The following is a 27758-nucleotide window of genomic DNA, read 5'->3' on the forward strand; positions in this document are numbered from 1 at the left end:
CAGGGGGCCCTCTGGTCTGGACGACAGGCGGCCAGCTACAAATTTGTCGAACACGCAAAATGGTCTTCCAGGCCGTGTAAATGCGTGGCCCCCGCACCAGCCAGCCAGCCAGCCAGCCAGCCAGCCAGCCATCCTCCCCTCGGCTCCTTGTGCCTACCCAAATGGTATTGCATTTCGGTTTTCCATTTCCATTTGGGTTTTCGTTTAGGTTTGCTTTGGTTTGGTTTCGATTCCCATTCGATTCGATTCCCAGACATGGCCCTAAAACGAGAACTAGTTTTGCATACATAAGCAAGGCCCTGTCTGCACTACTTCCCTTCTGCCAGGGGGACACAGAAGGAGTGTGTGTGGTGTGCTCTATAAATCCGAGACGAGTGGCGTCAGTGTTAGAGCCATGTTTATGAATTGTTAAACGGCGATGCATTACCCAAAAGAATCTAAACAGAAGGCCAGCAAGTGACAGGCAGACAGAAAGAGAGAGAAAAGCCCCAGGGTTGATACGAATTTTTATCGGAAAAACTAAATGTTTCCTTGTTCCTTTTAAGGGATTCGTTTTAGTGGCAACTTTGATCAATTTCCATTAGTGATAACTTTTATATCCCCAATTTCTATGGCCATCTTCGTTTACATTCGATTTCCTTCAACGCAGCCCAGCCCTGGCCAGCCACTTGTCACACAGCGCAGACATTTGCCTGTCCATATTCTTTATTAACTTTTTATTGCTACCAATATTTTTGTTAGGGCAAGACAGACAGGGCTGCATGGCCAGAACGACCAAATGTCACCACATCCGGCCCGAACAGAGCCCTGAACTGGAATTAGTATTCTAAGTCAACGTTTTGTGGCAGCGACAAACGACAGCAGGCAACTCCTCAATGATGATGACTTGACCATGGTCTAGGCTCTCTATGAAGGGGGTAACAAACTACGGACATCACTCCACGACAAAGTGGAAAGAAAGAACAAAAAAAGACACAAAAAGAGTGCCAACAGTTGTGCAACAAATGCGTTGCACTTGCCTCCGGGCGTACCATCCCCATGCCCATTTCCATTCCCTGCTTTGATTTTGTATGCGTATCATTAATATTTCCCTGGCCTTTCCAGCGTTCATTCAGTCAGTCATTCATTCATGCAGACATTCATATGCGCTCGTACGAGTGGAGTGTACCTTCAATACAATTTATGGCCATTGACAATCAGTTAAGACAATCGGATATCTAGGGTAATAATTTCTAATTGTGTTGGGGACACAGCTGTTGAACAGAGCAACAACAAAAACCCCTCCAGACAATGAGAAGAGGATGCACTCTGGCCTTTTTTTTCCCTTTGGAAGGAAGTTCACTTTGGAAGGGCAGCTGGGCGGCTGGCAGGGGGGAGATGCTGACTTCCGGCTGCCACATGGCTCTCTCCAAATGAGAGAATTCTGAGAAGTTAAACGTCAAAGGATTACCCAAATGACAGATTGGCTGCCAAAAGAGTCTTTTTCGTGGAGGTTATCCAAGCAATTTGTGTTGTGTGTGTGTGGAAAATTATTCCAGCCTTGACAGCAAATCTGCTTGGAAAATGTTTCGTATTGAAAAACATGAAAATTAACCCAGAAAAGTTTTGTGCGCGAGGCACCTCAAGACAATAAGACAAAAGAATAAGTCGCATTGGCCCTCTGATGTTTGGGGGGTGGGGTTCTGCGGGGAGTTCTGCTGTGTGTTCTGTTCTCTGTGTCACTCTCGACAGTCGACAGTCTTCGGTCTTCGGTACGTCCAAGAGTCATGCTCATGTGCTTAAGTTCAATGAGTCGAACGGTAGTACAATGCTACTGGCTGGCTGGCTGCCTCCCCCCCTCCCCTCTGACAGAAGTGTGCCACATATTTTGTGTGTGTGTTGCAATATCTGCAAGGTTTTTCCTATGCATTTATTAAAAACAAAAAAAAAACAAAATTCGTTTGGGGAAGGTCACTCGAAGGCATTAAGTCAGGCAACCAATTTCACCCACTAAAACCAGGCACACGACCAAAGAGCCGGTCCCCCTTCCCATCGCCACCACCCTTGATAATGTTTTGACAATTGACAGAAAGAGAGAGAGCGAGAGAGAGAGCCAGAGCGAGAGAGACGCCAATTACAATGTTGGCTTTGGCTTTGGCTGTGGAGTTTTGGCTTTGGAGTTGTGTGATTTTCAGTGACACAGAAATTGAAACTGAAATTGTTCATTGTTCGAGTGCTCTGGTCGGAGAGCTCGTTAATGACCGACCTGCTACCCACCCCCCCTCCCACCAACCCCCTTGCAATATTCGTAGTCGTCGCATTTCAGGGTTAAGTTGCTGCTGTTGTTGTAGCGGAGGGGGTGTGGGGGAAGCTATTACTATTATTAAGTATTATTGTCGCTGCTTCAGTAAGTTTTGTGCCAAAAAGCTCTACATTGAAAAATTATTATAGAAATTAATTGCCTTAAGCCGGTGGCTGTCTGCCTGCCTGTCCGTCTGCCTGCCTGTCCGTCTGCCTTCCCCTTGGTCATCATATTTTTGTCAAAGTTATTTTTGAGAGAATTGCTAGAGCGCATCGATCTGTCCCCCACGTTCAGCTGGCATTTATGTTAAGGTAAAGGCCCTGCTATATTTATTTTACGAGCACTTTTTAGCCACAATAAATTCCCTGATTAATCACCCGACAAAATACCCCATAAATGGCTTGGGAAATGGAATCATATTCTGCTTCTGATTTGCATTTGTTTGCTTTTTGGTGTCTGTTTTTTTTTTGCGGTTCCACGCTTTTGTTTATCCAAGTATTTGGCGAGTATTTCAATGGGGCTTTTGGCTTTCCGCTGTGGCATCTGCCACTTGAGAGTTTTGTGCGTAAACGCGGTGGCTCTGGGGCAGGGCTTAAGCCGTCCACTTGGGATAAATGAAATCATTTCGGCTCGTAGCTGCAAAGAATAATATTTTTCTTTCTTCGTTTCGGCGTTTCTGCATAAGTTTTGAGCTAATTTTTAACAAGGGGCTGGCGAGAGAGCGGCGGGGAGCCATTCAATTAGAGTCTGGAGTGGAACCGAGATTGGAGACACGAGGCTGTGTGTCTCTCTCTCTTTTGAGTGTGTGGTGTGGACAATGAACCGCAATCACACACAATGACACAATGCCCCTGGCCTGGCGATGACTCATCTGTGGGTTCCACAGAATCCACAGCAACAGAATTGGGGCTGGGCCCTGAAAGCTGAATCTGAATCGATTTGCATTGTGCTCTACATAATAAATATTTGCATTTCATGTGGGGGTTTCGCACAGTCTGGTAATGGAAATTCCTCGCGACAATACGGGGGAATGGAACAAAAGGTTATAAAGAATACAGAATGCATTCGCTGTAGATAAGGTGTGCGAAAGAAGTCACCTTACAATACTTATGACCTGCTGTCAAATCTTCTACGTTGGGTTTAGTCTATTGTTTTTTGGGCAGAGATTCGGGCAATATATTCAACTTAATGGCAACAACAAAATTCAAAAGAAAATCCAATTTGGTTCCGTTATAATTTCTAAAAAGCTCGCGCCCCTCGTAATGCAGAGCGAAATAATTGAACTTACATCAGTAGTCGATGGCATCTTAAAAGTGCATCAGAGCTCCAAATTGATTAAAATGTTTTTCATTGTAGCTTAAATCAACATTTCAACTAAGTTTATTGTTCTAATGAGCTGTTTTATATTTAAAATTAGTTTATTTTCGATAGAGTGCCTCAAAGCCGCTATATGTCTAATGAAGTGCGTGAAAAAATGTCAACTTATAGCGAAAAGGGGATTCCACTACAGCAAATTGCTAGAAAAGTTAACAAAAGCTATTTTGCAATCCGAAAATTGGTAAAAGATTCTGAAAATCACGGGAAAAAACCTTGCTCGGGCCGCCCACCATTACTGCAAGAGCGTTATAAGCGCCGTATAAAAAGCCCAGAAATTAAATAAAACCTTAGCGCAGACCAAATTTGTCACGAACTGGCTCTCTCCGTATCAAAGTATCGAGTGCAACAACTTTTGAAAGCAAATCAAAACATTTCACAATAAAAAAATCTTGTCAAATGTCAGTTACTTCTTAGACATAAAGTTGCAAATTTTGAATTTTCAAAAATCATAAGTTTAGGGTTTTAAAGTGGCCAAATATCATCTTCAGTGATTAGAAAAAATCAAATTTAGAGGGTTCAGATGGGTATCGGTATTACTATAGGGATATACCGGCTCCAAAACATATGAAAATGTCTCGAAGTTTCCGAGGAGGGTCCCTTATGGTGTGGCCTGTATTTGGTATTGCTGAAAAGTGTGTAAAATGTTTTGTTACTCACAAAATAAGCTCGGATACATATGTTCAACCATTGGACGAAGATCTTCTCAAATTTTGGGGAGCGCATTATAAAGATTCCTAGACATTTCAACAGGATAATGACGCGATTCATGTGTTTATGTACACAAAACCATTTTTTGAAGAGAGAAAAGTTCAGATTTTGAAGTGGCCAGCCGTTGTTCCTGATTTTAACCCAATTGAATACCTTTGGTACATAATTTCTATCAAAGTGCAAATGCACGGAAGACACTCTTCCACATTAAAAGAGTTAAAAAAGGATATTGTCAAGGAATGGTCGAATTTGGATACATGCTTACATCTAGGAACGATATATTGAATGCCACGACGCATAACATAAATTTTAAATAGCAAAGGAGTTCATATTTAAGCAATTAAATACAATTTACGAATTTTAAACTTGAGTTAATTTAAGAAACTTAAGTTCCTTTGAAATTATAAGTTCACTTATTTCGCTCTGGAAAATATTTATTTAATTCTCAAAAAACCTTCCAAGAGTATAACAAACTTTTGTTGGCATTTTTTGAATTGTTATTTTGTTGACTTTAAAGCAAAATTAAAAAAAAAAAAAATTGGAAAATTTGAAAATTTAACAAAGGTTTTTATGTTTGTAAGGTGACTTATTGCGCACACCTTATATCGAAATATATATTTTCTATCCTTCAATTTGTTTTAAAAACATTTCCCACAAACAGTTTTTAAAATTAAATCAAAAGACCCAAGCAACGAACTGCATTTCCAGTGAAAATCGCACCCAGACAGCAGGACCTGCAGCGCACACAATTGGAAAACCACAAAAAAGTGTCAAGCTGGCGCCAGTCTCGAAGGATCTCAAGAAGGACCACACACTTGCCGGAGCCGGAGTAGTGCGAAGGTGCGAGCCGGACAAGTGATCTATTTAGGTTATTATGTCTTTATGTTTTCGGGACACAGCTGCAGGCGGGATCGATCTCATTGTTACTGGCAATGGTAAGGCACACACACACAGTATGTGGTGGTGGCCCAGGACCCAGAGAAAAGTATGTGGAGTGAGTGCAGAAATCCTTGAAACATAAATCAAAACATAAGCTGCCTCGCGGAGCATTATAAATCTTACGGGACACAGACCAATGCCTCGTCTTTGCCAATTGATTGTCTTTGGATACTTTTTCGCCTGCAAATCATATTTAGTGTGCAGCCGGAAATCGCTCATAATTCAAAGAAGGAAATGCTCATATCCTTTCGCATTTTGTGACATCTTTCTCCTTCGATTAATCTAACTTAAAGTTTGCTCACGCCCCGTACGTGATTTGAATGCAGCGAGGCCACAACAGAGGGCTAAGGCCCAGGGCCCAGAACACATTCACTACCAAAATATAAGTATAATGAGGAAGAGAGCAGCTACTTACAGCGAGGATCCTTCCTGCCTCTCCTGCCTGCCTTTGGGCCTTTGGGCCTTTGACTTTTATCTTTATTAAGAATCCCCAACCCACCCAGAGCCCGTTTTGATATCTTGATTTTATTCTGTGTGCAGGGCATTAATCATATGTCCAGCAACAGCCACATATTTTGATTTGTTTTGTGTGGCGTTTGAGCCTCTGTCGAGTGGTTCTGTTTGCGTTGCATGCTGCATGCCAATTATCCAACGGGCATTGTGTGTCTCCACCCCCAAGCTGCCACTTTTGGGCTACCCGTTCTCTCCCACAGCCACCCACAAAATTTCCAACTATTCAGATCTCAACCAAAATACCATTCATTGACACACACAAATGTTGATTGCAGACAGGGAGACCACACACATGGCATTAGAGACCGCTCCCACATGATGCTGCTGCAACTCCTCTCAGTCTCCAGTCTCCAGGTGGACCCTCCTCCAGCTGTCGCTTTTTGGCGACTTGATATTCGTTTGTCTTTAGCACATGCCTCACAAATGTATGATTTAGACGTTTATTAAACTCTAAACAATGGAGATCTGAACACACCAACAGAGACAGCAGTGGACAGAGCGCTGGATGGGCAGGGGAGCTGCGAGATTGTGGGAATTCAAATGAAGAGAACTTTTTGACAAGTTTATTTACGTGCACAGGCTATAGTTAGCACCTTCTGAGAGGCTGAGAATTGATGCAACAGAAGTTCAATCAGAGGAATTTTTAGGGAAATTTGAACATCATAAAACGGGGTTACAAAGACAGAGAAAGAGCGATGGTAAATGAGCACCAATCTGTGGATCATAAACATTTAGTTGGCTTGTATTACAGCATCTGATCTCCCACTCCTCCAGCAACCTACATCTTCTACATAGTACAGCAGGACTGCCTGGCTGGCTGCTTTCAAAAGCCAAATTGTTTTTTAAAAGCACCATTTTTATTGCCACCCGTCCGATAAGTGATCTCGCGACATTTTCGAATTTTAATAGGGTCTCGTTCAGGCCCAGGTCTACTCCTCCACTGCCCAGATCTCTACTTACAACAGAGTAAGCCCCTTGCCCCTTGCCCCTTGCCTACACTCCAACGAACCCGAAGCGAGCGATCATTTGTCGTTGCGTTAATAAAATTGCATTGAGTCTGCATTTGAATTCGCTTTGGCGGTGGTCAAAAACTCTCAAGAGCTCTGGGGACCTAAGACTCCACTCCACTGTGGCCTCAGGCATTATTAATAATACGATGGTGGGTAGCGAGAGAGAGCACAGAGGGGTAGAGGGCCACAGGCTCAGACACAGACACAGGCACAGGCAGAGAGGTCACCTGGAAAAAACGTTGCAAAGAGTCGACCATTTTTAATATGATTGTATGTCATCTTAAGCCCACAGCTAGAGAAGATGCCTCTGCCAGAGAGGCAGCAACTCTTTGGCCTTCTACCCCTCTGGCACACCCCGCTCCTCCTCCTGGGTCCATGTGTCTATTCGTATACTCAAATTATCAACGAGAGTCCGGGGATCCGGTCCGGCCTGGTCTGCAGTCCAATCCCCCATTGTGTGCTCTGCTGTGTGCGGTGTGGTCTGCCCCCATGGCTGCCCCCATGGGTGTCGAAGACAATTTTTCATGAGATGAGCATTCGGGGCAGTATCAGGTGTGCAGATATACCCCAGCCCAGCCATCCAGCCACCACCCCTCTGCTCCAGCAACTGGTAATGGGTTCGCCTAAATAGTTGGACATGAAGCAAACTTGTTGGCCAAGTGAAAATGGGTGATAATCCGTTTTGACAAATTTGCTTACATGCAAGAGGGTTGGGAAGGGGTTCAGAGTTCAACTGCCAGGGGAGAAATTTTAGTATTAAGATTGAAGTCAGATTCGATGTCGATGTGCTTTGAAAAGAGAGAATTTCCCGACTTGATGATCACAAATAGAAGTCAAAACATGGCCTAAGCCTTACCCAACATTCTCCGAGAGCTGCTTTAGACCTATCTTAACATCTCAGCCCATTGATAACACTCGAAACATCCTCAAATCTTGTATCAGGTTTCCTCTCCACACATTGCTGGCATTTCATTTGAATAACTCAATAAATGATTCGATCCGACTGCAAATGCATTTAATTAGTTATTAGCAATTGTCAGAGGAATACAGAGATCCGGCTCCGGCTAAAGCAAAAGCTAAGGTAGAGATCTCTACAGGCGGCACATCATCAGCAAAGTTCAATTTTAATATCTGTGCTGCGGCTGCTGTTGCTGCTGCTATTGCCATTGTGTATGTCTCGTAATGTTTGGAATTACCCAATGGGAATTGGCTCTGTGGCGACTAAACTAGTTTAGCAAATCACTTGGGCATGACTAAGTGCCATAAATGCATACAAAATTCCAACAACACAACGCCACAGAGCGCTGCAGTTCGGTCTCTCAGTACGAGTAAAAGTCGCTGATTTGTGCGACTTTTGCAGTAGTAATCGTAATTCGTAATTTGTAATTTAGCAAAGATGATGTGCCCGCACACCCAACTCTATAATTACGTTCAGGTCTAACATCTGGTAGCTATGGTTTGCCCTCTCTCTTTCGCTCTCTGGCTGCCTGCTGTACAGGTGTGAAATGCTGCCAAATCATGCAAATCATTTGACTTTTTATAGTTCCAATAGACAGCTGGACATATCACAGATTAGCTGCAAAGCTTCAGAGTGACTTTTGCCGTACTTTTGTAACTTATTAATATTTTTTGCCCGCAAGCACGTAATTTCTAAACTTACAATCGTCGCTGGTTGGGTTCGTTGATTTCCGGCCCCGTCTCCGTGTGGCTGCTGCTGCTGCACCTCTCGTATTGTATCTCTCTCCACAGCCTGGCTGCCTGCACACATTGTTTAACGTCATTCACAGTGGCTGAAATATCAAGCGTGAGAAAATCTATTATTATCTATCTCAAACTTCAGGCAGCTTCAGCTTCAGCTTCAGGCATCCAGCATTAGCTGCGGCACTGCCTGTGTGTGGCTGTGTGGAAAGCGGAACTAGCGCCCGGTAGCACCTACGGGGCAGATGTATCACAGATCGAGGGAGGGAAACAGAGACTCGATTCGACTTTATTCTCTGTGGCGATGTGTGAGGTAATTGAGGGAATCTTTTCATATTGATTAGGGATCCAGTTTGTGTCTCAAGTCTTTTGTTCTTAGATGTTCTCTTCAGCCACAGAATGAGTCACAGCCAAAGTTCTTGGCATGGGAAACACCCTTTTGCTGATTGGCTGGGAGGGTTCATGGCAGGCATCATATCTTATAAATAGACATGTGAGTAAATTTATTAAATGGCAATGATCTCATTACAATTTAATGCCAATGCACAAAACGTTTTTGCTTGCTGCAGGAAAAATTTAAATTAATTTCATTTAAAAACCACTTAGGCCCACCCCCAACACCACCAAAGTGCCCCCACGACGCGACTCTTGAGCGTTGGAGCTATGAGCTCTGTCGCTGGCTTTGACTCTCTGGTTGCTGGCTCTGTCTGTGGCTGAAGTTTCGAGCTCTTGGAAGTGACAAAGTGCGGCATGGCCAACTTGTTAGCATATGTTAATTAAAGCGGGCGAGCAAACACTGAACTGACACACACACAGAGATCGAGAAGCGAGAGAGAGACAGAGCTGGAGCTGTAGCTGTAGCTGTAGCTGGAGCTGGAGACTGCGACCCGTTGCCTGCTGCCAGTCTGGCTGGGCCTGATGGTGACTTATGGGCTTGGGGTCTTGAACTGCGCTCGATCTGCGACTTCATTTTAAAACATTCGATGCATAAGCTGCCAATATCTGAAGGATTAGTGCTGGCAAGAGAAAATGAAGGAACTATCAGTGATTGGATATGGAGTGACTGCAGATATCGGGTTGGAAATTTATTTGATTTTAGCTTGGGTTTGATTGGGATTATTAGAGGATTTTAACTTGTATTTTTGCAAATTTTTTTAATTTGTTGTATTTTTTGGTATTTTGCCATAAAAAATGGAGGTAGAAGAGAGCAAAAAGCTTTTTAATGTACGAATATTCATTGGAAAAATAAAATAAAATACTACAAATGCATCAGCATTTTTCTGGTAATTTTATTTAATATTTTTCAAGAAAATTCTGCTACTTAACCGTGCCTGAAACAGTGACTGTAGTTACTGCCACTCAAACTGCGCCACTGCCAATCATCAATCGCTGTAATGAAGCTCGAGCTCCCTCATCACTGCTGCTGCTGCTGCTGCTGCTGCTGCTGCTGGCGCAGATACAGATACTCGCTACAATTCGATTTGCGCCCAATTTCAACGCCTCAACTACTTTGCGCTCAGATAAATCATCGCAGCAACAATAACTGAGTGAGTCATTGACTGCTACATGTGTAGTCTCTATTCTGTATCTTGTATCTGTTTCTCGTTTGCATCTCATACGAGTGCGAGTACGAGTATCGGCATCTGGGGGCAGTTCAAGTCGCAACGATTTTCCACAACAATATTTTCCAATATCGATAGAGCGTTGGTCGGGAGCATTGATTTATTTCGAGTGTCTTGCATAATCTTACGCTCTGCGACTTGTCACAGCAACTGTTCCTGCACTCCACCGACTGATTTCTGGCCATCTGCCAGCATTTGTCGGCGGGGCCTACGCGTAATTGGAGGCTTGCGTGTGGCTCTCTCTCACATCTTTAACTGGAGCAGGAAGAGCCCCCGAAAATTAGAGGAGATCAGTGTATTTTTCATTGTTTTTCCATGAGAAAAACTTTAGCTCTAACCGAAACCAAGCCAACGCCACTCGCAGTCCGCGTAATTTGGCCGCCTGGCCTTTGGCAAAAGGTTCTCAATGGAGGCAGGAGCCGGCTACCGTGGGAGCTGCTGTCGCTGTCTATGTCGCTGCTGTTGCTGTTGCTCTTGAGCTCTTTTTGGCTGCTTCCGTTGCTACAATTTCGTTTCGGTTTTCCGTAGCGTGACCACAAAAATCGTCCAAAGCAGAGGCCAGTGAGTTAAGGCTGAGGTTGAGGCTGACGCTGAGGCCTGAGGATGGACGTGGGGGACACACAAACAGACAGACGGAACGACCGAGCCCCAGCTCGAGCGAGAGCGAGTGTCGCCGACAACACTCTCTGCCACTAAATATCCGAAAATGATGGCGATAACAATTTTGCGCCCATGGCGTTGACGTTTTGCACTTATTTTGTACCCTGTGTGTGTACCCTGTTCTCGCTTTTGGGGCATAACGCTGCAGTGAAGACATATGCAACGAGGTTGCTGAAGAAGGTAGAAGAGTGGGCTTTTATTTCTAAGGAAACTTCTCTTTCCTTTGCTATAATTTCTCCTGGGAATCAATCAATCTCCTTCCAATCATCTCCTAATCATTCGCTAATCATAGAGTATCAAAGCATTCATCATATTCTGTCATCAGTTAAGGCCGAGACAGGACCTTGAGGCCTGGTTAATGCTCATCTGTGGTGTGGGCTTTGACTGGTTGTTGCTGGGGGGACTGGGTGCTTTTCTTCTGGGCCAGGCCTGGCCTGGCCACTGATTGGAATCTGTCTGTCTGTTTGGTTTGCCTTGGGAGTAAGCAGAATTATGGCTGTCATCAGGCTTGCAGTTGACATAAACACTCATAGCTACAGGGGGTCGATCGTCTCACGTCCTCAGTTGTTCAGTTTGCTCAGAGTCTGCCTTCTTTTCATTGCAGAAATCTGTCTGTCCGTCTGTCTGCAGTTCCCTTTGTGCCTCTTTAGCTACGTGTGGCTGTGGCTGTAGCTGTAGCTGTAGCTGTTGCTGTGGCTGTGTCTGTGCCTCTGTCCTTCCACCCCATTTGCATGCCGTGCACGCACACGAACGCCTTTCCAGAGAGGATAAGGAGGAGTAGAAGTTTTGGAGTGGCTCCTCTGCACAACTAAATATAAAATATGCTTTTAATCACATTTCCGCTGCTGTCCACGACTGTCGACAACAAACGATCAAATAATTCCACACGAAACTAAAGTAAATCATTTGGAAATTTATGGGCCACCATTCCATATACCATACACCATATACCATCTACCATCCACATCCACATCCCCATCCCAGGCAGAAATGATAAACGAACGAACAAAACATAACCAAAACCAATCGTACTGATTTCAGACAGCGTTGTGTTCCCTCTCATTAATATGCAAGACGCATTTGTTTTATAAAATCCATAATTGGTTCTACTGTACTTACGCACTGGAATCGGTACAGGGTGTACCGATGGGGGGGGATTTGTATTATGATACACAAACAATCAGACACTTATGGTCAACACTTTAAAGCCAGATTTGGGTCGAGCAAAGTGGCCACAAGAGCCAATGACCCAACCAGCCGACCAGCCGACCAGCCAACAGTGGAAGTTGCTTTGGGGTCTCGATTCCCCTACCCCCCCTGCCCCTGCCATGACTGCTGCCCCTATTTGCTTAGGTCGCCAAAAATGGGTCTGGCATACGCATAAATATCAAAATAAGACATATGATTTCTTACTATATCTAACTGGCATTCGGACTGAGAGACTGCCTGCCACTTGCCACTTGCCACTGCTGCCTCCGTCTAGCTCTCCATTGAAGTCTCATTTGTGCCATCGTTTTATTTGCTATACGTGTCTGGCTTACTCAATTAGTTTGCAGCTTTGGCTTTGGGGACTTTGGGGATACAAACCCCATTCCATTGGAGTGTCACTGGGATATTCGTTTGATTTGGATTGGTTTGGATTGCAAAACCTTTGCGTTATTGCTACAATTATGAAGTTTTAATAGACGAACGTTTACTATTGTAAATCAAAGCACATTGTGACACTTATGACAACTAAAGTAGCGCACATAACCGCACATTATTGAGTGTTTAGGCATTGGTTATGCATGAGGAATCGGTTTCGGTTTCGGTTTCGGATTCCGATTCCGATTCCGATTCCCAATACGTTTATGGTTAGCAAGTTGTTGGGAAAGTTTTTCGTACTGTTCTCTATTAGATCAATCAATCTACAGTCAGATGGTCGGACGGCACTCCTTTCAAATATCGCTTCTGCTGACCCACACACGAACACACCCGCCAATTAATCAAAATGTGGCGCTTGGCTCTGATCTGCCAAAAATCGTTCAGGTCTGGGCCTGTTCTGCCATCCATCACGACTCATTTGTCAAAGGTCAAACAGAGAGAGAAACCTCTGGCTGCCCGAGGGCCACACACATGCAGACATTCGGCAGAGGGATACCTGCCACAAAACAAACACCTTGCCTTGCCTTGCCACCAGAGCGGGCACCCATCTCGGGGTGTATAATTGATGTCTTACTCTGCTGCTACAATTTTCAATTGGAAATTGAGCGTGCGAATTCTGGGCACCCTAATTATGGGATCATCTGTGGGCATAAAATGGCACAAATGCCCCTACCCCTTCCCCTTTCCCGCTCCCGCTCCCGTTCATCGTTCCCTTTTCTCTTTTCTCTTTTTTTGGTATTTCCGCCGGAATTAAGTTCTCAATTTTTCGACCAGTGTCTGGCTGCTGCCATTATTTTGCACTTGCCGACGGTGGTCGGCAGTCGCGACGGCAGTCACGTCACATTAAATGTGGCATAATCCTCTTAAAAGATCGAATCGAATGGGAAGGGGAAGGGGAAGAAGAACGTGTGGGCGTCAACGTCCACTTCCGCAAAAGGAGAGCGGAGGAGAGGCCACCCAGAGGTCTTAGAGGGCTCTCTGCTCTAATGAAGATATTAGTGGAAATTCATGAATTTAAGTATTTGATAGGGGAAGGTGAATAGGAATGGTTTAAGGCTTTGAAATGGTTTGGTTTTGGCTGTAGCTGAGAGTGTTTTGATATAATTCTTAGGAGTTGCTATTGATAGACTATTTGGACACACAAAATTCATTAATCTTGCCATAGAAAATTATGATAGCTGAGTAACTCCTTTGACTTTGACTTCTTTGCTTATTTAGTCTCTTTTCTATTTGAAAATCGTTTCTAAAAAGGGGTATCTGGCAGCTGTTCTCTCTCTATCCACCCAAAGATTCATCCAAAAAGGGGTTAAAGCTTTCAATATTCGATATTCGCTCACGATTAAGCAGTTGCTGCCTCAATTTACATGGCCAGGCAGCCAACTGCAGGCCCCAACTCCACAACCGAATGCGAGTGGTATGGCTGGAAGGGTGCAGGGTGGAGGGAGACTGCAAAAAGAATTCCAGTAGCAAATTGTTGCGTGCGGGCCACATTCGCACCAAAAACAACAGCAAAAAAACACAAAGCGCACAGTAGATACAATATCTTTCTATCTATAGGATACGAATACTACTGCCGCCACCTGCCATTCTACGAGCGGGGGTTCCAGAGGCATCAATTGTCTTCTTCCTCTCTCTCTGCCCGTCTGTTGTTGGAGCTTCTTGGGCTCTGGTCTGTGTTTTCTTTGGGTTTCTTTTGGGTTTTGTTTTTGGTCACCACGATATTGTTGTCCGTCGGTCGTTCTTGTTGCTGTTGTTGTTGTCGCATTTGGGAAATTTTGTATTTGCGCAAATACTCAAATTAAATTCCAATTCATTGAGGGGCACACACAACAGCCACTGCCACCACAGCCACACAATCTCTGGCAGTGCAAAAAGAAAAAGTTTCATTGCTAAAAAAAAAAAAAAAAAAAAACGGAAGGCGGGCGACGACTCGACTTGGACTGGGCTTACAATGTGCCCCATGCTCAGGATTAACATAAAACAAATTATTCCAACGTGACTTAGCCATAAATGAATGAGCCTCGTACCTCGTCGTATACGTGAAACTTTAGCTTTGACTTTAGCTTAAGCTTCGGCAGGATTGGTCTTCTTTTCTTCCTTTTCGACATTTTATTTCTGGCGTCTCGGTTACTGCTGTCGTTTCTGCTGCAATTCTCAAGAATCGAAAATCAACTGAAAAATGCTCTGAATGAAAGGTTCAGAGTCAGAGTCACAGCTGCAGAGAGTTCTGGCCATCAGAGAAGGGCAAATGGGAGACTCTTCTGCATCCAAAGTGGAGCAAGCAAAAAAGAGATCATGATTGATCTGATGTCTTCCCTTAGTCATATTTTAGCTGATGATCCCAGAAATATATATGTAGCGCAAGTTTGTGTATGAAAATTTTCTCTAAAGAGATCCTCTGATGATCTCTGATGTTTAAAGTACTAGGAAATGTTCTGGCATCACAATTCAAACAAGTTTCCTTCTGGCCCAACATTTCTTGAACATTCTTCCGCCTTTAACCGCCCAAAAACAAGACCTAAGCCCAGCTACCGTTGCTCAAATGTAATCTCATGTATCTCGTATCTGTTGTTGTTTAATAACTGCAGACCATGTTATATCACCTCCTGACATGACAACATCACAGACGGCGGATGCTAAGAGGAACATTTGCAGTTGCAGTTGCAAAAAGAGACACAGTCCGGAGACGGGGTTTTGGTCGCGGCACGTACGTCACGACGATATGAAAAGAGCAATCGAGTGGCACACAAAAAGCCAAATATGTGCATTAAATGTGCATTGGCATTAATCGATGATCCAGAGAGACCCGAGAGTGCAGACCGGAGACTGGAGACCAGAGACCCTCAAGCAGAGCTCATCGTCGTATAACTGTTTTGGCCCCGCCACAATATCGGTCATGTTCCAGTTGCTACGGTCCCTGAGGTTCGATTCACTCACCTCTGACTTGGCAGGGAGAGGAATCAACTTTGGGTATACGTGGGGGCTGGAGCTCTGCAGCTCCTTGTCCCTGCATCTTCCTGCATCAATGTTTAATAATTTATAAATTTATATCTTTGTGTGTGCCTCGAAGTACTACTCTGAACTCCACGTAATGTGTGTGTGTGTGTGTGTGTGTGTGTGTGTGTGTTCCTCCTGAAGTATGATGTTCCAGGTACTTCAGGACTTTGACACAATTGCATTCCATTAGCATACACAATTAGCCATCCACTGGGTACGGCTGCTGCTGACGATCGTGATCGTCAGAGCATTTATGAGTCCGTTCCCGGAGAGTTACATTTGCGCAAATAAATCAATTTAACAATCATTCTGCTGCTGTCCCGCAGCTACCAGTGTTGTTCTTTCATCACACAATTTCGTTTGGATAAACAGAGGAGAACTAAGGAGATTTCGGTTGGATCAATAGACGTGCCTTTTCTTTTTGGGCAGGTGCCCAAATTGCCTTCTCATTACGTGACAGAACAATAACAGAACAGTCGCAGTCGCAGTCGCAGCAGCCACCAAAGAACCAACTTCATTGAAGGAGGAAGTACAAAAGAGGAGAGAGAGAAATGGAGATCGACCCGAGAGATGCTCATTGAATGCGATTTGGGAGAGGAAAACACATTCAAGGGGAAACCTAAACCAAACTCTGCCGTGAACCTTATATACCCCACTCTTTACTCCATTCCTAGTGGCCATCCATCCAAGCAGAAGCTGTTGAAAAATCAAAGTCGGCCTCTGAGCTATTTAATCAGCCAGTGGCTGTCTAAGGCAAACATCTGACTAGGGACCAGTCTCAGTCCCCGTCCCAGTTGCAGTTGCAGTTGCAGTTGCAGTCCGAGTGTCCAGTGTCGGCAGTGGCAGCTTGTTGTCCTAATAATTGTGTAAACAACAATGACGCGTTGCCGATCCCGTGGTCTCCACAAACACACACGGAGCGAACCAAAGAAGAGAGTAGTCCATGGCCATGGCCATGGCCATCCCAATCCAATCCAATACAATCCCAACCCATCCACTCACACTCTGTGCCCGCAAGTTGTTGTCGTCGGTCCGTCGGCTTCTCTTTCAACTTGGTACATCTTTGGCCAGGAAAAGTGTGTGCTGTGGTGTGGTGTGGCGTGGTGTGGCGTGGTGTGTGAGCAGGGAGGGGGAAAGAGAGGCACATGTACGAGGATCCGTCTAGAACAAAGTGCATTTGTCTGCCAGTTAGAGTTTGGCTAATTTTTAAGCAGCTGCGCAGCGCTCTTTGAGCTTCTTGAGCAATTCAAATACATAGTAATAACAATAATAACAAATACTAATGGTGAACAAATACAGCAAAGACGGCTCGTCTCTATGGCAGGACGGCGACTTCTCTTCCTCTGTCGGCTGTCGGCGGTCTAATCCCCATACTCTATGATCATTAAAAGTGTTGGTCATTTCGGTTTTGGCTGAACAAATATCCACACAATATAGCCTCTCCCTCCCTCTCTCTCTTTGTAGCTCTCTCTTTCTGCCACTCTACATCTGCCAAGCTAACTGTTAAAATGTGCTTCAAACACTTTCAATAGAACCCACCGCTAATCCCACTGGGAGTCCCGTTTGGGATTGAACTTTTGTCGGGTTACGCCCCCCCTGAAGTCATAGCCAGCCACTCATTATAGCCATTATATGGTAATGATTAAGTTATTACGTTCATCTCAGCCTCCCAGCCGGAGTCAGACTTCCGTTTCCACGGGCTTGGGGGAAATGTCTGAGTGTTTCATTAGAAAACGAATCAACACCGAATCAATGAGTGAGTGCACGGCTGTTATCTTGATCTTGTTGGACATGATGTAGTAAACCACAATAATTTTAATGGAAATTATGCAAAAATCCATACGAAACTGCAATCACAATTGAAAGTTTAATGTGAAAATCTCTTCCAGATGCCGGATCATGTGTATTCGCAGGTATCGATTAAGTACACTCTATTGATTGGAATTTATTGGAATTTTTATTATGATAGCCCCCCGGAAGTGATTTAATTGGATATTCAAGTGTTTCTCGGTGCACAAATATGATTGGAATGTGTATCAAATGGGGGACTTTTGTGGGTGAAGGGGTAGTTCCGTGTCGGTTGTTATTAGATACAAATTTAACGCCTCTTAAAGCAAATTCATTATAATTATAACATATTTTCCTTGGATATTTTCGTATATTTGCAATGGAAATTATATAAAAAAGTATTTTTGCATTTATTTACCCTTTTTCTTTGTATTCCATTTTCCTTTAATATTTCTCTATATATTTAATAATTTTCTGCCCTTTTTTGACACTTTTTATAGCCCCAAAACAACATCCCACACAAATGCAAATCAGTGGCTGAGGAAAAAGTAATCAAGGAAGTGGCATACTGCCATGTAATCCTATTCCTAACCAAAAAACTTTCCAAAAGCTCTTTCGACACCTTCCAATCCAGTCACGACTCACGCATAAATCTATCATCCATCATTTCCCATGGTTCAAATGCATAAAACTATCATTTAAAGCCTATAAAACTAAATTCCAAATCAAAAGCCATGAAATAGAAAATGTATTTTTCGGTTTTCAAATGCAAAGCGCAATTTCCTGTCGTAAATATTAAAATACAACAAAATATTATGAGCCAAGAAGCCAAAGCGAAGTCCACTCCCATGTTGTTGGAGGGGGAGGGTGGGACCAAGGGGTGGGCTATGTGGATATGTGTTACCCAAAACCTAATGGCTTCATTACCACTTCATAAAGTCACGTTATTATTACGTTCGCCTGTCACAAATGCACAATGCAAGACCCAACAGCAGACAACAGACAACGGACAGGGCAACAGACAGACAAAAGTCAGAGAGAGGAGTTCAGACATGAGTCCAGAATGTTGGACATGCAAAAGACGGGCTGCTCCAAGTTGCATCTGCCAGTTTGAAGTCAAAAGAACAAATTCAAACTGCAGTTGGCAGACATCATCATTCCCATTTTTTGTGGGGCTCATTGTGTGCATTTGCTTATGCAAAACTTGTGTTCAAAGGCATTTATCAAAATCAAAATCAAAATCAAGCAGAACATGAAAGTTTTATTCAGCATTTGCCGACGATATGTCAGTTGGAAGACACAGAGTCAGGTCGGGCGCTGTCAGCAGAAAGCCAAGCAAGTACCCCACCCAACCCCGATGGATCGATCGTTGGATCGATGGATGGCTAACTGTAAAGTCTTATTTTGTTAATGAAAATATTCCCCGGTTCTTGAGGCTTCTGTCAATTAAATGCACATTTCGTATGGCCGCCACATGCACTTTACGCCCGCCCGAAAAACAAAACCACCCAAAAACCAAATAAATTAATATGCAGCCAAGAGCTTAGCCAAAACGTTTGGGACTCCTCCAATCCGAAGCCCAATCCGAGTGCCATCCCATGGATGTCCCCACAGGAAATGAGGCATAAAAATGCATGTACAAGTATGTCTCTGACTGTACATTGTACATTTGTAATTGTAATTATATGCATGACGTACGATAGTTTCGATTTTAATAGTCAGCAGGGAGCAGCTCTGGGGGGAAGACAAAGCTTTTTGGCGGGGCATGCACCCAGCGTTTGAGACTAAAGATTGAAGCTATGAATGAAGCTGAAGCCCAGTCTGATGCTGAAATTGTAGCTCGAAATCTGAGCAGGCTGGGGGGATGGCGGCAACAGCAGCCTCATCGACATTTTCCCACATTAAGCGCTTTGCGCAAAAGCGATTTGCAAATGCCCAAAGATTTCTGATTCGTTTTCAATAACATGGAAGTGGCAGAGCTACACAATGTTTGGACTAAAGGGATGCCCCTTAAATTAGCAAATTAATTGGGGAACACTCCCAGGCAAGCAGCAACTTTGACTCTCAGAGAGGAGCCTTAGAGCGGTTTCTATCAGATTTTTTTTCTTGCATTTTCTATTACTTTGTTTAGTCAAATTATCTCCATCCGTTTACCCTTGAAACAACATGCCCAGTGCTACCCTTTAAGCGATATACAATTGCTTTTGCATAGAGCATCTTTAATCACGTTTTCCATAGTTATTGTTGCCGTTTTTTTGCCTCTCCCAACCGCCTAACCCGATCCGATCCAAAGGCATTAACACTTGGGCAGGGGCAATTATAGCCATTGACCAAGTTTATTCCATTGATTGGCCTTACATGCCTTTCGATTGTTGTTGTTGTTACTGTTGTTACTGTTGCTTTTGTTGTGATTGCAGATGGCCAAAGCAGAGAGTTATTTCTTGTGGGTGGTGTACAATGATTGAATGTTGGGTTTGAGGTCAGTCTCTCGGTTCGAATGATGGATCCATGGGAATGGATGGGGTCCCCATTCCTCATTTCATTTTTGTGTGCAGAAACGACAAGCATCGTGTGAAAGGGACCACCCAAAAAAGCTAACTAACATGGGCCGCTAAATGGAACTATCTACAAGAGGAAATACCCAAAGCAAAAAGCCCCAAAAACCTATTAGACATAATTAAAATGCAACTCAAAATGCGTGGAGCCAAAGACAAAGAGAGGAGTGAGAAGACGAGGGAGAGGCGTCTCTTCTCCTGTTAACTTTTTTATCGATGGATTGTTTGAAATTATCACACATCCACCAAGACACACACAGAAAACAGAAACAGAAACAGAAACAACACACAGAGAAAAAGGCCAACAAACAACGGGCAACAATTGACATGAAAATTATCAGCCAACTGATTGCCAAGGCAAACAGTGAAGCCCAAAAATAAGTAACAGGCCCCATACTTAACACTTTTTGGAGCCCAACCAACAAGCAGCGAGAGAAGGAGATTCCCATTCCGATTGGCATTTTGTTTCAGCAACGCACGAGTGGTGCCGCTTGCCGCCTGCCGCCTAACAGATTGCGCATTGATTTAAATTAACTTTTTTTGGGGGGTTAAAAGTGTTAATTCGTTGGAACAACAAGCAACGTTTCGACTTTAGACAATTGAAAGGTACTCAGAAGACAGAAGAGATGAGGCCTACGACGGACTATCCACTGAACTGATTTTCACATGGCAGAAGCGACTGCCCCCGGCCCCGAAAGCCACGAATTCATTGACATTTCGTTGTCACAAAAAACCAATAACTTAGGCAACAAACTTAGCCAGAACTCATATTTTATTTATCATAAAAAAACAGAGAGCCAGAAGCTACCTTAAGGCCATAAACAATAGGAGGAGATATATCTGGGAGGTTTACGGCTGCAAATCTCAAATCAATTAACTAAATTTTTGCAATACAACGCGGCGGGTGGGAGACAAATTTTTGTACGAGCACAAAACGAATACAAGTTTCATTTGCCAAATAAAGATATATTTATTCGATATCGATCAGAGTTCAGAAACGGTGTAGAGCAGGGGGCGGGTGCAGAGCAGAGTGCAGCAGCAGGGGCACAGACAGACAGACAGACAGACAGATAGATATAGTATTCAAAACTTAGGTGTGAATTAGTGGGTAATGACATCATTGAACTTTAACTTGGCAGCGTGGCGAGCGGGGCTGAGAGCGGTCGAGGCAGTGAGCGACTCAATAATAACTGTAGCTTGTAGCACAGGCAGCCCAGGCAGGCACTTTACCACACCTTCCCAGTCAACACTGACTGGAACGGCAATTGCTATAGGAAAACAGAGGTACAGATAGAGGGTACAGCTATAGTAGATACAGATATGGCAGCAGCAAATGTGCAAATATCATAGAATTCTATTAAGGGGGAGCAGTCATTCCGGCAGTCAGACAGAGAGTCGGAGAGACAGTCAGTCAGTTGGTGGAATCGATCGATACAAAAGGCACACACAACACACAAACTGCTGAATGGGGGCAACGAATAATTGATTTAGTCATACGAATACTCGTACTGTGCTCTGTGCTCTGTGCTTTTTCGCATTTCGCATTTCGCAGATAAATTTCTATGAATTACCCCGCCGCACAGAGCGTTGAAAACGGCATCTACATTGCAAATGAATAGATATTGCTCTGATTGATTTAATGAGCCATTGATTATACAAAATAATTATGAGGAATCACAGTCAGACACACAGATACAGCTGGTGGCGTCAAGCAAAGAACCACTTAAGAAGATGTGAGATCTATGGATGCTTAAGGTACCCATTGGTGATTCTATTGATGAACCACAACAAAAGGTGTAAGAAATTACCAGTAAATATGTTGGAAATTAAGATTTGAGTAGAAAATTGTGTGAATATTCTGCAAACTTTTGTTTCTCTTATAAATGGAGACATGTGGAATCTACTTCATGTTTTCCAGCAGCTGTTTTAGCGGAATTAATCAATATTATGATCATAATCTCCCAGAAACGTTGCTCAAACTCCACTAAAAACTAAATTCTCCACCTAAACAGCTCTCTAAAAAGTGTGAGACGATGACAGCCTAAAGACTCATCTTGATTTAGTTCATTTTGGCTCCAAGATTGATTCGATTTCAACGATATTCCATGCCATAAAAGATAGTAGACTCTGAGAACTAGTCTCCAAATCTCTACGAAAGTATAGAAACCCTTCATAGAAAACACAGAACAGAGGACACAATCCCCAAGAGCTACTGTGAGAAGAAACAGTTTCTAATGAGAACGAATATCGGGGGATTAGTTCAGGACAGGTGACCCTTTTTCACCCCCCACCTCCACTGCACTGATGAAAATCCTTTTATGATGCAAATCTCCCATTGATAGCATCAATAAGAAATGTCGCCAGCTTTTGGTATGGTCAAGCCGAGCACGATTTATGACACTCACTGTGTGCTGACTGTGAGTGTGTGTTAATTTATGCCAGAGACTGTTACAATTAAAAGATAAACGGTCGCTTTGCATTGGAAACGCACCGCTAAATGGGACCCAAACAATGGATATCTGGGGAAACTGTGGAAATCTGAGTGAAGCGAACGCAAGAAGGAAGGAAGAGAGGCAAGGAAAACCGGTTAAAATGCATTTTGTGTAACAATGTGTCAGGGCAACTAATAATACCACCAAAAAAAGAGTCTCAATCCAAAGAAATACCAAAACGAAAGAGAGAACTTGACCTGAAACTAAAGTCCCATTTTGGTAGCTCTATCTGTAGCTGTGGCTCTACCCTCCCCACCGATACGAAGAGCCAAAGAAGTTAGCCTGGTAAACATTTCAATTTTAATTAAGCATGATAAATGATTTCACTTGGACGCATAAATCTTTTTTACAGTCGCGATGAAACAATGAAGTTCCTTTGTGTTGGGTTTTCCTCCCCGAGCCACTCTTTCACGGGCACTGTTGGGGTTTTGTGTTGTGTTGCTGGTTGGGGAACCAGAAAAACGAAGCTGTGAAGAAAATTGATTTGAAATTAATGCAAGAATTTGTTATAGAAAAAGAAATACACAAAACAAAACAAGCTCGCGTTTGAAAAGCTGTTAAAGGTCTCTGCGATTTGAATTGATTTCGTTTAAGAAATGTATAGCTCCAGATTGTGGATCTCTCTGTCTCTCTCTCTCTCTCTCTCTCTGAGTGTTAAATATGCAAAGAAAAGCCATGAGGAAACAAGGCAAACCTGAACATTTAATCGTGTGGAATAACGCTATGAATAAACGAGTGTTTTCTATTCACTTTAGCTGGCGATACGAACACATAACGGAGGCTCAAAGTGGAGCATATTTGATATAGAACGAATCTCTGCGGAGAGCCGTAAGTCTCGTAAACCTCAAGCATAAACTGTAGCCATTGAGTTTTAATGGTAATGACACTTCCTCCAACAGGCAGCAGAAGTCCTCGTTCTCGTTTTTTTACTCATCTTTTGTGCTGTGCTGTGCTGTGCTGTGCCCATAAGTGCTAATAAATTGTAATACAAATACATTAAAACTAAAGACTAATTAAATGACTGTACTTAAGCGGCGATGCTGCGTTGCTGGACTCGAGGCAAGCCCCGACTTAATCACCGCTGGAGGCTGCATGCACCTCAAGACTCCGCAAGCAAATCTCTGGTGACTCTCCGTGGCGTAATCTTTTTCTCTTTTTTTGCAGCAGCAACATTCAGTCAGTCAGTCAGCCACGTCTGTTGTGTGTTTGTGTGTGTGCTCCGTTTTTCGTTCGTTATTTTATGCTCACAGAAAACCTTTTGTGGTCATTAATTCGCACTTAATATGCTTTTTTATGGCCTGGTGGTACGCGGACTGATCCTCCTCCTTCCCCACTCCACGACTCCATATCCCGCGTTTCGTCTCATTTTGTTTTTGGAACGGTGCGAGGTTATGTGTGCAAAACAATTATTCCGCAATTAAACAGTTTGCACTTCAACAGAGAGAAAGACACAAAAGGGGAGACACACACAGCCACAGAGAGAGTGCAGTCCAGTTCGGGCTTATGCCTCATGGACAGTCATACATATTAATGAAGTCCCAGATCGAGTCCGTTCCCCCCCGTTCCCATAGCTTCATTGCATTGCTGGCTGTTAGAGATGAGAGCGTGACTGGGCATCTATCTGTGTGGTGCAATGCTCCCCCAGTTCCCATTCATTGCGACATCTCAGGGGGAGTACGCGTCTCTCCTTACATGTTGTGAGTTGTTACACTTAAACGGTGCGAAATATCAATATCAGTCGGTAACTCCAATGAAATAAACCAAATTGGGTTGCAGATCAGCGTTTGTCCTAAATTTGTTCGCTTTCAAGCTATGCCTCCACAGCAGCTCTTACACTCAACCAAACTGCTTTAAAATAATTTAAATTAAATATTAATTGACGCACTTCCTTTGCCTCTGCAGGCTCTTGAGCTCCAAGGAACAATATTCTAGCAGCTAAAACAAAAACAAATGAGATCAGTAACCAAATTCTAGTGGTAGCAAATTATTTTGCTTCTTTTACTGCTGCGGAAATTGCGCTCCTTAATATGCGCTGTCTGCTTATGGAATGGAATCTCTGGCATAGTCCCCATCTCTAGCTGCTGTATTTCAATGAGGAACGGGCTGGGGTAGGAGTAGAGGTGGTAGCCTTCGGTTTGAACAAATCACTTAAGCGGCACCGCAGGCAAATGACCACCAACCGCAACAGTAAATGCTGCGACCACGGCGGCGACAATGCGTCGACTGCTTTTTCTAGTTCGCTCTTCATAAATGCATATCTACTGTACATATGTATGTATGTACATCGAACGCAGGAATGCAGCATACAGCATGGCAAGGGAGTGTTAAATATGTTGCATGATGGCCCCTCCTGTAGATATCCATCCTCTGTGGCTGTGCTGGCTGTGCTGCCTTCCGTTCTAATTGCTGTACGCGCGGCCTCTGCTCTGCTGTCGTCTCATGGCCTGATTGCGCTAGGCTCTTCTGATGGTCATCATCATCATCCAGTACTCCGCACTCATCCGTACTCATCCTCACCTCGCACTTCGCACTCGCATGTATCTTTTGCTTCAAGTTTTTTTTATATGTTTCTTTATTATAATTATTTTGTTTAGCTTTTCTGTGGGTTTTGTTTTATGTTTTTGCCAGCGTGAGTGTGTGGCAATTATTCACTTAAATCATCAGGAGGCAGGCATCAGCCGAAGAGTGTCATGCTGAGGTTGCAGGCCCAGTCAGGCATCGAGCATCGAGCATCGAGAGCATAAAACATGTCAGTTTCAATCCCGCAAACTGCAGGTTAAGTGCAGTTCAACCGGGGGGAATACCCTGCGTGAAGTTGGTGCTGGGTTTCCTTTAGGCTCTATGCAAAACTTTGCCCCAAAAAATTCCAACAATTTGTTCTATTAATAAAGCAATTCCAAAACGATTAAGTCCAAGATCAGAGACAAACGGACAACAAAGTGACCACAAAACAGAGTGCCGCCGCCGCCGCCGCCGCCACCGCCCGATGGAATGGATGATGGGCATCACTCGGCAGAAAACTCATTTGGACATTTATAGCCGACAAGATGAGTGGTCACAATGTGCGTTGTCCGCGCTCTTCGTCTTTTACGAGGTTACGCTACGGAGGAGGGGGCTGGCCGCAGTTCGTCGAGTAAGGAGCTTCCAACAGTTATAAATCACTTTGTTGCGGTCCAGCACGAAGTAGGTGCAGGAGGAGTAGCAGGAGAGTAGTACGCTTTCCTTTTCCTGACGGCGCCATAAATTTAATTTGAAATTAATTTTTTTGCTGCTACCAGAAAGGAGGTTCTCCATTCCCCCCATGCCATGACCAACGCTTGGCTGTTGGTTTCTTGGGTCATCAAAATGCTAAGCTATGTAAATGATAAGCACAATGCACAATCCACAAATCCACACACACAGAGAGAGCTCAGAGGAGCCAGCACAGTGAACATTTTGTGGCCTTAACTTCAACTTCAGTCGAACAAACTTCAGGCATCGACTCTTGGGCTGCAGCTTCGGTTTTTGGCTTCAGTTTTTGGCTTATTTTTGCACGCCAACTAAATATGGTAAGGCACGCATTTGTTGTAAAATGCAAAATTGAATATTGAGTGCAGTAGCAGGAGTGCAGGAGCAGGAGCAGGAGCCATAACAGCCAACAGGGAACTGCGAGTCAGGTTTTTTTGGGGCCCTCTCCCTGACTCTCTGTCTCTCTGTCTCTATCTCTCTGCTTGTAATTATGAGCCATGCACTCGATAAAAATTGAAGTTTTCATTCATTTCGCGAAAGTTTTTCCACCATCAACAGGCGAGGGGCAGAGGCAACAGTGGAGGAGCCACAGCCACAGTAGCTCTGGCAACACAGTAGCCTTCCCCAACGAGAAACAACAACCAAAAGGAAAACATTTATTGTTCTCCCGTTAAGGCATTGAAAGCGAGGGGCACCCAAAAGTCCTCTCTGCTCCCAAGCGACCGCAAGGGCATGCGAACTAAATTTCGTACAATTATGAGACCAAAACAAGGAAAGAGAGCCCCCAACAAAGCGACAGGGAGACGACTATGCAGGTACCTACTATGCCAAGGGGATTGGTCTGGATTTTGGCTTTAAAATGAGGCAAAGGATAGGAGGAACTTGAAGCAAAATGTTGTGGATCTATTAGGAAATGGAAATATTTGCAAACTTTATTTGGAAAAGATCTGCAGAGAACGATCTAAACATTAGCCAGCAGATTCTCATCCAATCAAGCAATCATTGTTCCCCCGAGCAGATCATTCCTCTCTCGTTCTCCCCCCCAATTGACCTTAGTCGATCACACTCTGTGCTACCCTCCACTGACTGTGTGTTCAGCATTTGGTAAACGAAGTTCTGCCAAACGGTAGCACAAAACCGCAACAAAACAATCGAGGAGCTGCTGCTGCTGCATGTGGGAGGTCCTGTTTCTGGCCCCATAATGACAACCGCAATGGAGACCACCAATGGAGAAAATGCATGCAAATTTCTTCCCCAACCCCTGCACCTAAGTGGCTCCCACCACCATCTCTAGGCTTCAGCAGCGCCCCCGAAAAAATGCAACAAGGCGACAAACTTACGAATTGCTCATGTCAATGGTCGGCGGGGCGGTTGTGGCTAAAGGATAGAGAGAGAGAGAGAGGGGCACTGTGGGGTGTATAGAAGCGCCGGTTAGCGATCATAATCGATGGGAATAATCTTTTGGGTGGACCCTGGATTAGCCATTAGAATTGCCTCTGCTGCTGCTGCGGCCAGGAAATGTGTTCAGAGCCCCCAAAGAGTTTTCGGCAATGTTTTTCCCTGTGGCCATGACAGTGTGTGTATGGGTGTGTGTGAGTGTGTGTCTGCTTTTTTTTATATGCTGATTGGCATTAATAATGGATTATCACGATCATGGGCTTGTGGGTTTTGTGGGGTGTATGGAAATATCATGGTTCAGAGGAAGTTGCAGCATTTTTCCTTTTTTCGGCAGTGGCTCATATCGTGCGATCATCAAATAATGTGAACGTGTGATCAACGCTTGGCTCAGCACAGCACAGCAGAGCAGAGCAGAGAGTGGGGCGTCGCATTTGGGGCCTGGCTGGGTTGGCTGGCTCCTGCTCTCCCTCGTGTGTTACACTAACTTATTTATGCGAAATATTTTGAAATCGTGTTTAGAGTGCAGGCGTGCGGCCTGGACAGAGGGCAGAAGCAACAGCAGCAGCAGCAGCAGCAGCGGCAGCAGATCCCCACATACTCGTACGAGGCATGCCACAGCCATAGCCACAGTTTAAGCTTCAGCATCGCATCGGTCGCTCTTGCCAGCTTCAACAACAACGTGACCCTCTTTTTGCGCCTGCAGATCACGAATTATTCAGAATTTCTTTTTTCAGGCCTCTTTATAAGACCTTGCAAAAAGGGTATGGGTATGGCTACTTTGTAGCCCATCTGCCACAGGGAGCGGCGGGGAGAGAGCTACCTGACTTGCCCCCGCATATGAGTGGAAA

The 27758-nt window shown here is 44.1% G+C and overlaps 1 long non-coding RNA gene across 2 annotated transcripts in view; it reads right to left on the reverse strand.

Moving 5' to 3' along the window:
* The window catches only part of LOC117894658, a 136590-nt gene that overhangs the window by 29378 nt on the left and 79454 nt on the right, over positions 1 to 27758 (reverse strand). For both annotated transcript variants that reach the window (XR_004648885.1, XR_004648886.1), the window contains exon 3: positions 8489 to 8618. This is a non-coding gene — a long non-coding RNA (uncharacterized LOC117894658). The remainder of the gene's footprint in view (positions 1 to 8488; positions 8619 to 27758) is intronic.

The sequence above is a fragment of the Drosophila subobscura genome, chromosome J (assembly GCF_008121235.1).
Source record: "Drosophila subobscura isolate 14011-0131.10 chromosome J, UCBerk_Dsub_1.0, whole genome shotgun sequence".
NCBI lineage: Eukaryota > Metazoa > Arthropoda > Insecta > Diptera > Drosophilidae > Drosophila > Drosophila subobscura.